This window comes from Sapajus apella, unplaced genomic scaffold (assembly GCF_009761245.1).
Source record: "Sapajus apella isolate SASKATOON/1434 unplaced genomic scaffold, GSC_monkey_1.0 scaffold10, whole genome shotgun sequence".
Lineage (NCBI taxonomy): Eukaryota > Metazoa > Chordata > Mammalia > Primates > Cebidae > Sapajus > Sapajus apella.
The window spans coordinates 31,291,291-31,303,624 of NW_022436950.1; the positions used below are offsets into that span (position 1 = coordinate 31,291,291).

The 12,334-nt window shown below is 43.2% G+C and overlaps 1 protein-coding gene across 2 annotated transcripts in view; it reads left to right on the forward strand.

Moving 5' to 3' along the window:
* The window catches only part of PLEKHM3 (pleckstrin homology domain containing M3), a 201,252-nt gene that overhangs the window by 122,653 nt on the left and 66,265 nt on the right, over positions 1-12,334 (forward strand). The window lies entirely within an intron of this gene.

A 12,334-nucleotide genomic window follows, 5' to 3' on the forward strand; every position in this document is an offset into this window, starting at 1 on the left:
AAAAAAAAAAAAAAAAAAAAATTTGTATGAAAAGATGTAAAAGGCATTGAATGTATTAAGCCATTTGATTTGTGCTCAAGCCGAAAGTTGAGTGACTTTTAAACTTTAGTGAAGCATAACAGAGCACATAAGAGTTGAAATCATCTTTTTATGCTTTTATTAACAAACGTATTTTTTTCTTTCTTTTTTTTGCAATTCTCCTGCCTCGGCCTCCCGATTAGCTGGGATTACAGGCATGTGCCACCACGCCTGGCTAATTTTTGTAGTTTTAGTAGAGATGGGGTTTCACCAGGTTGGCCAGGCTGGTTTCAAACTCCTGATCTCAGGTGATCCGCCCACCTTGGCCTCCTAAAGTTCTGGGATTACAGGCGTGAGCCCCCACTTCTGGCGAACTTGTGCTTTTAATAATTGACCAGATTAACAGCTATAAAGAAACTGGCCTTTTGTGTGTTCAGTCCTAAGTTCTAAATATGTTAAGCTTTGGTTAATCATTTAAATCAACAACTCACTCTCTAAGAAGCTGTTGGACTAAATAAGTGATTCTTTCAAGAGTTGATTAAATAATAATAATAATTGTGACAGCTTTCAGAGTATCTCAAACTGCTGCGATTCTGTTTTTTCGTCGTTGTTTTCCTCTTTGTTGTTTTATCCAGAGGAATTTAGGTGAACTTAAAAACCATGCTCATATCCTTCAGTCATTTTTCTGACTTTAAATTACTTTTCAAGGATTTTTTTCTCTTTTAATTTAATAACTTAAGACTTTTATGTTCTTTTTGTCCCCCCCAGAGGTAGGAAAGTTATTTTATTTTATTTTTATTTATTTGTCTTTGAGACAGTCTCTGTTGTCCAGGCTTGAGTGCAGTGGTACGATCTTGGCTCACTGTAACCTCCACCTCCTGGGTTCAAGTAATTTTCGTGCCTCAGCCTCCCATGTAGCTGGAATTACAAGCGTGCACCACCATGCCTGGCTAATTTTGGCATTTTTAGTAGAGATGGGGTTTCACTATGTTGGCCGGGCTGCTTTTGAACTTCTGACCTCAAGTGATCCACCTGCCTCTGCTTCCCAAAGAGCTGGGATTACAGGCGTAAGCCACTGCACTCTGCCAGAAAGTTATTTTAAATTAAATGGCAGACATGATGTTAGAGCATTTAGTTGGAGAGATCTGAGAAAAGACTAAGGTTTTCAGTTCCATTTATGTGTCAAGTTGAAACCTGTTTGCACATATCAGCTCTCCCAAATCCTTCGGTCCTGCCTGACCTTTACTGCATAGTCAAGCGGCAGTGGTCTGCTGGCTAGGGTGGAAAGGGGCATATTTTTACTTCAAATTGTTGTTCAAGGGGAAAAATTGGTTAAAAACACTTATACATTTATCTATTTTCTCGAGTCTATCTGATATTAGTGCCTGAGGACACTGACTCTATCATTTGAGAAGTATCTTTAAAGGCACTGAACATTCTTGTAAAGATGGTTTAAAATAGAATAGGTGGGCTCCAAAGTGAGTACTCTTTGAGGGAGCGTTTCAAACATGAGTTTTGATATCTGACGAAGAGAAAGAATCAGGAGTAATTCTGTATTCATTTTAGGGTGTCAAAGTAATGTATCCATTTAGAATCATAAAGCCTGCTTTTTAAGGCTTTCCTATACCCTGCTGTCTTTCCCTCCCCTCCCTTTTCTTTTTTCCCTCCTTTAATAATCAAACCATGCATGCCAGGCCACTTACTTAAATCAGTGGCAGGAGTATTCTTGGTGGCCAGGCTATTAGCCCCTGGAGCCCCATAAGCAGCTTAATCAGTTTTCAGCCTCAGTAGTAAAGTGATCGAGGCAATCAACAGCTTATCAAACACCCTGTAGGCAGGGCAGCTAGAGCTCAATGCAGCCATTTACTTAACCGCTCACTCTAACCTGGTTCTTTGTGCCTAGCTTTAAGAGCCCCAAACTTAGCGTATTTAGAGAAAGTTTAATTCGATTACCTTTTCTGCCTGAGGTGGGTTAATTCGGATTTAGCTTTTGATCTGTCTGCATCCTGGCTATCAGCATTGAAGGGCATCCTCTGCTTCATCTTTCCTTGATTCTGAATAAACAGCAAGCATGTTTTCCACATCTGAATTGTTCATGCAAATATATAAGGGAAAGGACACAAGAAAAAAGAATAAAAAATAACATTGCTTTGTGAAAGGGCGTGTAGTGGTATCAGGAAACCCTACCTAACTGACCCAACCACCAGCCTTATGGCGTCCTGGGCCATTTTGGCCTCTTCTGGACGGCTTCATCATCTTGCTTCTTGTCAGTTACGGCATTTTAGAGTAAATTATTTTCCCCTGTTTGATTTTTCTCCTCACTGCTAAAGGTTTCTGTAAAAGCAGATCTGTCTATCATATCAAGTAACTATAGAAAAGGGCCTTTTAATATAGAGATTTGCAGGGGAAAAGAAAATAAAGCAAGTGATTGAAGAGTTATAAATCAGAAAAAGCAATAATACAGATATTCTTCCTGAATGCACAGATTCCTGTCTACACATTTGTCTTAAGTTAATTTGATTTTTCCCGTTAGTTTTTATGTAAAAAGGAAAACAGACATTTTCCTCTTCAAAAAGAAAAAAAAAAAAGAATTTAATAAACATGGTGAAAGGAGATTTATAATTTAGAGATAATTTTAAAATAATATGGTACACAAAGCACTAATAACACTTAAAGATGCTGAAAGAATTCTGATACCAAAAAAATTTTAACCTTCACGTCTCTGTCTGGTTTTATGTTTATAAGTAACAATTCCTAAAATTTCAGCAGGTAGACTTAATTCAACGATTTGAAGATTTCAAGCTACCTTACCACTGCTTTTGTTACCTTCAAGGCAGCTTTTCCCCTTCTTCCCATTATTTGAATTACAGTCCTCTTTGCATGCATTTTCCCTTACTGTTGTACATTTGGATGTGAGAAAAGAAAGAGCAAGGATGACAATTGCTTTGCAAAGGAGATTCCTTCCAGTTGTTCTGGTAGTGATTGTCACCGGTTGCTGTTCACTGAGTACCAGTATTGGCAAAATTAATGCTCAGAGTCCCTAATTGTCTGTGTGTTTCATCAGTGATTGAGTTGCTCGTTGGTATGACTTGCACGTGGAAAATGTTGTCGTTGAACATAGGCATTCTCTGACTACAGTCAGTTGGTAGCATTTAGCCATAACATGTAAAATAGAGCCAAGTACACCTGGCCTAGTAGCAGGGCCAAGGAAGAAGCATAAGACAGGGGCAGAGGCTCTCCAAATCCTGGGAGCTCCAGGGTGCATGGCCTCCATTTACTCATTTCTTGTGTTTAGAATTCCAGGAGAATTTCTGTTCTGCAAACTAGATATTGTTAGAAAAACATATAAAAAACATACACTCTTTTGAGTGTAACTAATAGAATATATTGTTCATTATTTTTTAAATAAAATCTTACAAACCTTCTTTTGGCAGATATGAATGCATGGTGGCTTTTGAACTGACCAAGTGCTTCCTTATAAAGGATGTAGCAGGCAACAACTCAGCATGTGTGAATGCATGGACTAGTATTGGTGCATGTCTTGAATGGGGAAACTGAGGCACTGCTTTTTAAGAGCTTTTCCTTGGTTAGCTACTTTGAGAAGAATAAATAGACTAGAATTTGTGTTTTGTTATTTTCAGTCTATCCAGCATTATCACAAATCCATGAGAAGGCTTTAAGACAGGAATGCAATAAAAAAGATACGCTCGCTTGAGATGGCAAGAGATGTACCGTAACTCTCAATGCCTTAGCTTTCGGCATCAGCTATCTGCTTTCCCTGTTAAGTATATGACAAACCTTCTCCTTACTCACATCCCCTTGGCGCTTTTAACACTGATGAAAAAGTTCCAGATTTTACCAGTAGAATACATTAGTATACATAAATAAATGGTCAAAAGTTCTTAGTTGTTCTTAAGGAGCAAATCAGAACTCTGGTTTAATATGTCATTCTTTGGACTGTGTAAATGATAGGAGAATTCTTCTAAGGTTCCTTCTACTTGCTGAAAGAAAAGGTCAGATTTGACTTCTAAATTTTGGCTACCTGTGCTCTTGTGACAAAACCTAAAATGTATATTAATGACTAACTCTTCTGGTGTTACTCACCTTTGGGGCATATGTAAGTTAAGCAATGAATGATTCTATTTGTGGCAATTCATGAGAAAGGACACTGGATGATCCCATGGGTGAGGTGTCTGGTTAGAGTAGGCCCTCCCCCACTACTCCCTCTACTGCCCACCACCTCATCCCATCCCCACCCCCTGCAACACACACACCCCTCTTATGAGACAATCCAAGGAGCTAATTTTCTCTTTTATTCACCTTCCCTGGGCCCTAAATTTCCAAATGAGACCCTACCTTTAGGTGAAGACAATTTAGGTTTTAGTTAATAGGAAGTATATTACCCAAGAAAAATAAATTATTATTTTGGCAGAAATTCATTAGAAAACATGGCATGATATCGGGGGTTGGGGGAGAGACATTTCAACAGATAAGTTTTAATGAAAGAAAAAGGACAGGAAAATGTGGAATTTGAAGTACTTACTAAAAAGTTGTGAAGTGGGAAGGATGCCAGATGGGAGGATCCACAACACTCAGCAGCCGTGAAAAGAGAGAGGAGTGACCAGATGCACACTGCCTTTCTGGAATTGCCTAGCACTGCCTGAACGGTTTGTTTTATACGAAAGCAATAAACACTTACACTAAGCAACTAATGTAACATATGCAACATGTAAATGTTGAGTGGATGGATGGATGGATGGGTGGATGGATGACAGGGTGTATATGTATATACATATACTATTGTGTGCATACATATACTATTGTGAACATATGCTGTTGTGAACTCACTGGTTCTCTCTCCCCTGAAAAGCAAAGCAAACTGATTAATTTAGTCACTAAACAAAACAAAACTAGAAATGCTGACTATAAAATAACAATGCACAGAATTCTAAAACCAAATAAAAAAATCTCTGCTTATATCAGAATAATGGTGAGTTGTTCATTTTTGCAAACTTTCTGAACACTCACTCCATATTCCTGAGCAGTTAACTCTTCAGTTAACTTTTTTGCTAGTCCCGCATACCCACAGAGCTTAGGAATTGTCGTCATGTGATCTCAACATTTGTTGGAATTGGCCCCTGAAGAAATAATTCAAATGTTGGTCATATCGCAACTGTTTTCTAGCTAGTAAGATCACGAGAAGGCAATGTTTAAGGCATTTCAAAGCCACTTTTAAACAACATACCTTACCGAATTCTTCTTCAAGGAAGTTATGTCAGTTATTTTGCATGTTCCTGCCCCACCAAGCAAACCCATAATCAGAGAACGTTTTTTCTCTATGGGCGCTCTTCACAGAGTCAGCAGACAAAGGCTGAGCCTAAGTGGGCACCCAGCACAGCTGCCCTTTCACCAAAGAAGTAACAGGTGATGACCTTTATTCACACAGGGGTTGACATCTTTGAATCCACAGCCCACAGGAACACAGCGCCTCAGTGCCCACAACCGAGTCACCAGTCCCAAGCCTCAGGAGCCCAAGGAACTTTTATTCATAGCTTCACAGCAGCCCTGATCCCTACACCATTGTCCACCCAGGCATTAGCAGCCAGGATAACTAATTAGGAGCATTCGGATTTAACAAGCAGAAAAACAAAGCGTGACAGCTCGCCTGTGTTGTTCCACGGCCGGTGCCTGTGTCTGCTGCAGCCGGCACTGCCTTCAGAAACCCCCGAATGTAAACTGCGGCAAGACAGGAATGAGGCCTCCATTAAAACATCACTAAATCTCTGTTAGCTATTTTAGCCACGGCTGTTCCAACCAATTAATGAGCTAGGAAAGAGGACTGTAAGTTATTTGGGGAACAAGTTATGCCTTTTAAACAAGTGGGTTTTCAAAAAATGAATGCACAGTCTTCCTTCGAAGATCTTGCTGGGGCGGAGGAAGGGATTGAGTGTTATTCTTTGAAGTTTTGATAGGCAGGCACAGAACAAATGGAAAAGCGCTGTTTCTCAGGAGAGCAGGTGTATCTTGAGTGGGTGCTGAACACTGCATGCCTCATGCTCAGTCTCCCAGGGTGTTTCACATTGTACGGGGAGGGGAAAGGGAAAAGTGGCAACTGCTGCCAGGTGCCAGGACTGGAGCTGGGTCTTCTGCCTCCTCGATTTCAGTCTTGACATCTTTACTACCTGCTGAGCCTAACTGCTGGTTTTCTGGTGTTTTGATGATGGGGCCAGTTAGCTGAGTGGCTTAGAGCAGGTGATTGGCAAGGTGCTGGTACAGATTGTTCTTTATGCAAGCTGTCTAGTCTTTGCCCAGAGAAAACATTTCTGTTCTGCAGACCCAGGCACTGCAGCCAAATCTGACCTGATCCACAGATGACTGAAGGATTGGAGGAGCTGGGCAAGGGCCGTGGCAGAAAATGTGCAGAGCTAAGGACAAAGTCACTGCCTTTGGGGAAGCCAGATCAGAAGGATGACTGTGTTGTGAGTGGTGGCTAGAGAGCCCTGTGGCCCAGGCAAGAAGGAGCTCAGTTGAGATAAGGATTCCAGGAGCCAACTCGAGCCCCTCAGGTAAAGACAACACGATACCGGCTGAGGATGCACTGCGGAATTAGATGGTGTTTAGTCAGTGCTGAGTTCACTTTCCTGGGAGTCCTTTGGCATGCAGTCATCTGAGTGCTGTTGTTGTTGTTGGGTTTTTGTTGTTTCCTATTTTAAAAGAGCAGTCATGACACTGACAAGGTGAAGGCCTGTTTTCAAGGAACATTTACTTAAAGATACAGAGTAAGGTTAGTGTTGGTCTTGCCAGTGGTAGAAACCTATGCCACCAACAGCCATCATGAAAGGGCCCCAGGAGTCTTTCTGGTTCTTCATTTCTATTCAGTTTGATTCAACAAATGTGTGTTCTTGAATGCTTCCTATGTGCCAGACATTGAGCTAGCAACAGAGGAGGCAAAGTTCCCTTCCCTCACTGAGCTCACAGTCTGATGAGAGAGGCAGGTAGGCATTGTTTAAGTCAGCAGAGTCGAACCTAGGGTGCTTGGGAATACATCTGACCAAGTGTGGCAGATTGTATTTTGCAAAGATAGCCACAGTAGCATCTTCCATCCCGCATGTCTTTCTTACACTGTGACTTTGATGCTCCTTATATCCAGTGATGGGATCTGTGTTCCTTTTCCCTGAATTTGGGCAGGCCTGTGACCATGGAAGTGATGCCATGTGATTTCCAAGGCCAAGTCATAAAACGTGATATAGCTCCAACCTGCTACTTTCTGGAGATGCTCACTCATGGTAGCCCAGTGGCCATGATGTGAGGAAGTCCAGATTAATCCACATACAACAGCCACATGAACAGGCCTCATATGGCAGTCATTCTAGCTGACAGCAATCATCAGCCACCAGAGAGATGAGTGAAGGCAACCCCACATGATTCCAGCTCCTAGCCTTCAAGTCTTCTCGGCTGAGACTGTAGATGAGGCTGCAGATATTATGGAGCAGAAACAAACCATCCACAGTGTCCTTCCTACCTGCCCTACAAAATGTGTGAGTGTAATAAAATGGTTGTTTTGCACTGGGTTTTTGTTGTTTTTCTTTCACTACTAGACTTTGGGATAATTTGTTTTGCAGTAATAATAACCAGAACACCCTGTAACTTGGCCATCAGGGAAGGCTTCCTAGAGGCTATAATTATAAGTTAAAATTTTGGCCCATAATGGTGAACCAGAGAGAGAGGACCAGGAAGACAGCTTTGAGGCCTTGGTAACCTGAAACCCTCTAATGATCCAGTCTACACTGTTTCTTCCATGGGGGCAAGCTGAAGAAACTTTTTACTACCAACTGTGACATTTCTTAATAACACTGTACACATGCTTCAGGATTATTCTGATAAATTGTCTCAACAAAACATTCATAGAATAAGTGAAATGGTGTTGCTTCACTTCCCTCAGAAATGAAAGATTCTGGGATATGCCTTGAGGTACAAAGAATGAGGAATTGGGTTTTAAATCTTTCTGTCCCACCTGTGCACCTGAAATGTGAGCCCAACTCTGTCACCAAGCCCCTCGCTGGGTGTTTTCTCCCTTATTCATTTATTCATTCAGCAAATATTTATTTTTATTTATTTATTTTGAGACAGAGTTTTGCTCTTGTTGCCCAGGCTGGAGTGCAATGGCACGATCTCAGCTCACCGCATCCTCCACCTCCCGGTTTGAGTGATTCTCCTGCCTCAGCCTCCCAAGTAGCTGGGATTACAGGCACGCGCCACCATGCCTGGATAATTTTTTATATTTTTAGTAGAGATGGGCTTTCTTCATGTTGGTCAGGCTGGTCTCCAACTCCTGACCTCAGGTGATTCACCCACCTCAGCCTCCAAAAGTGCCAGGATTATAGGCATAAGCCACCGTGCCAGTCTTCAGCAAATATTTATGAAGCATGTACTATTTATCAGGAGCCATGTTACCCCTGAAACTGAATGGGCACATTTTCACAGAAAAGGACTAGTGATTCTTACTGCTTATGGTCAAACTCCTGCCCTCTGTCTGCATGCCAGGAAAATTGTAGTCAAAGCTGCTCATGACTCTGCTCCACCTGGTGATGTCCAGTGGGATTTCAACCCTTGATGCCCTGGACTAGCCATCCCACACACCCGCAGTTGGTCTTCAAGGGACTGGAGGAATAACCAGAAGGCACTGCCTGTTCAGGTGTTTGAGGGCTGAGGAGGTTTCCAGAACTTCACCCAATTCAGAAATGTAACCAAGAAATATGGCAACCTCCGAAGACAGCATTGCCACATGTGTCTTAGCGGACATCATTGTCTCCATGTGGTAGTGGCCTGCAGTTCCCTCCATATTTGGAACTTGCAGCTTTTCAACAATATTACACCCATCGTTGTGAGGAAACATTAGAAGCCTGAAGGGACAGCTTTATTTTTTTAAAACACAAACAAACAAACAAACAAAAACAGAGTCTTGTTCTGTCACCCACGTTGGAGTTTAGTGACATGATCGCAGCTCACTGCAACCTCTGCCTCCCAGGTTCAAGCCTCCCTAACAGCTGGGATTACAGGTGCATGCCACCATGCCCAGCCAATTTTTTGTATTTTTAGTCAAGACAGCGTATCACCTTGTTGGCCAGGATGGTCTTGATCTCCTGACCTCGTGATCCACCCGCCTCGGCCTCCCAAAGTGCTAGGATTACAGGCGTGAGCCACTGCGCCCAGCCAGGGGCAGCTTTTCATATTGTTGTTTGGCTTTTATTTTAACTTCTGGCTAAAGCCTAGTGAACCATCAATACATTTGCTCCTGGAATTGTATTTATTTATTTATTTATTTATTTGAGACAGGGTCTCACTCCACTGCCCAGGCTGAGTGCAGTGCCATGATTGTGGCTGGCTGCAGTTTTGACTTCCTGAACTGGGGCAATCCTCCCATCTCAGCCTCCCAGGTGAAGCTGAAACCATAATCATGTGCCACCACACCATGGCTGACTTTTTAATTTTTTTGCAGAGATGGGGTCTCCCTATGTTGCCTAGGCTTTGAATTCCTGGACTCGAGCAATCCTCTCACTTCAGCCCTCTTAGTAGCTGGGACTACAGGCTTGCACCACCATGCCCAGCTAATTTTCGTGAGGTTTTTTGGTAGAGACAGGGTTTTGCCATGTTGTCCAGGCTGATCTCGGACTCATGGGCTCAAGTGATTTGCCTGCCTCAACCTCCCAAAGTGCTGGGATTACAGGCATGAGCCAGCATGCCTGGCTCATCTCATGTTTTTAAAGGAGGGAATTCTGGCTCTAGAATAGAGCTATGTTGACTGGTATTCCTGCAGAGACCAGGCAAATGGCATCTGTGCCTGAAGCAGGCCTGAGGGAACCAGAGAGAGCATCCACATCTAAAGGGGGCAGCTGTTACTCAGTAGCTCCAGAGTTGCCTGCTCTTCCCATTTTCCAAGAGAAGCCGGAAATCTGTATTTTTATGTGAAATTTCTCAATATTTAAACACTCTGCAGGCCAAACAAAACACAGCCACCAGTTTTGACCTTTGCTTTATAATAGAGAATGCCTGCTTTTGTTCCGTCAAACTAATGAATGCTCAATTACGAGAAGGAATTTGGAGGTTACTGTTAGATTGTGCTCCTCAAAAGGCAGCAGACCCCATCCCAAACCCTTGAGATACTAATTGACAGACTTGTGCAGGCTGACAGCTGGGCTCTGAAAGAGGACACACACAAGGAAACAGCCAAGCTATTCCAGGTCACTTTGCAAGGTCAGGGCAGCAATGCAAACATTAGGAAGGCCGAACACAAAGGTCAGGTGGCAGCAAGGAAGCCCTACATTCCCTTAAGCTGCCGGTTGATAAATCATATTCTAAAAGTATCACCAGACTCCCTCTCCCTGGCATTGCTTTGTGAGGTGGAAAATTAAATAGAAATCAAAATTAAGATGGCTGTCAGGAGCTTTTAGGAGGCCAGCATGCCAGTGTGAGGTGAACATGGGATGGAGTTTCTGCCTGGAGCAAAGGTCTCCAAAGGGATGATGATATCTGACACTGGGCATTGCAGAGGGCTGGCCGCTGCAGCAGTCACACACCAGAGCTTTGGAGGCCGCCTACCCATGTTCCAATGCCAATTCACCCCAGACGCACTAAGTGACCTTGGGCAAGTCACTTCTCTTTGTGCCTTAAGCACTTCATCTCTGCAGTGAGGATTATAGTACCTGCCCCAAAGGTTGTTGTGAGGCCTTAGAGTTAGAATGCATAAAGCACTTAGAACTTTGCCTGACAATTAAGGACTTAGGAGATACGCATTTTACTAGTGGTAGAGTATTGCTGTTAGTGTTGCTATGAGCTGTGGACCTTGCGTAAATGGCTCCTGGGAGCTTTCTTCTTTCCTTTTTTTGAGACAGGACTCTCGCTCTGTCACCCAGGCTGGAGGGCAGTGGTACGATCTCAGCTCACTGCAGTCTCCACCTCCCGGGTTCAAGCGATTCTCCTGCCTCAGCCTCCTGAGTAGCTGAGACTACAGGTACCCGCCACCATGCCCAGTTAATTTTTGTATTTTTAGTAGAGACGGGGTTTCACCATATTGTCCAGGCAGGTCTTGAACTCCTGACCTTGTGATCTGCCCACCTCGGCCTCCCAAAGTGCTGGGATTACAGGCATGAGCCACTGCGCCTGGCCCAGCTCCTGGGAACTTCCTTCAGTGTCACCAAGACACTGCATCTATGGACACTAAGCCGCAACCATTGCCACAAAAGTCATGCTCGCTCCATCCCAGTTTTGCCCTTCATGTTCCGTAGGGGAATCTAGGCCATAGAAACCTGCTATAGCTACAGCTATACAGTCATCATATGGAGCAGCGCCTTGGTAGGGAACGCAGAAAAGCCTTGTTTCTTCTTGCCTCCAGGATGGTCCTAGACCAGACCTCCCCGGTGGCTCCATAAGGGAATTGCACCTGGAGAATTGCACCACCCTCTCAAGGCAAGGAGCTCTCCCTAGGCCTGTGCTTGAGTGAGTGGTACTGCCCTCTAAGCCTTGCCACCTGTCTTTGCTTTTGCTGAGAGAGATCTTCAGAGCTTGCACCCGAAGATGGGTTTTGGCTTGCTGAAAAAGCACTTGTTTCTTGGAAGAATGCATGACCTTTTGATGGGCTGTGCACAGACATCTTTTCAATTTTAACAAAAACCAATCTTTCTCCAAATTTGTAGAATCCTGAGTATACATTTTTGTGCTTAAAGAAAACCATGGGGTCCACACTATTTCTGCAGCTGCAGAGAGAGAAGCCTACCAGACTCAAATGTTGGCAGAAACAAAGAGACGCCATGTTCCTTCCCACCTGCAATTATAGTTTTACTAGCTTGCAAAGCACACATAGAATTTGCAGTACATTCTTCCCTTGCAGTAGGGGAGAGGCCCTGCTGTGAATGTAATTGGCTTTCTAGCTTCCTTTAACATTGAGGTGGAAGGGAGCTGGGCTGAAGGGCCTTTACTCTTAGAATTAACTGATGTTGAATTGTGTTTAAATTCCATGCATCTCCCTGACTGCATTTGTTCCATTAAGTCTTAGTCAGAAGTGGAAGCACAGCTTACCTCTGAAAATATCCCCAGCCCTATCATTTCTCATCACTTTGTAAAAGCAGAGTTTCTTTCTTTTTAAAAAATGGATTTTTAACTTAACCCTCGTAGGGATTATTTTCCATCCTGTTAACCTCTGTTAAAGATGTATGGCATCTTTAAATGACGATTTCATACAGTACAGCCCATTTGGGTCACTTTTTATTCTGGCTTTGGCCTTGCAACTGTATCTGTTCCCAGGAAGAGGACCACGGGC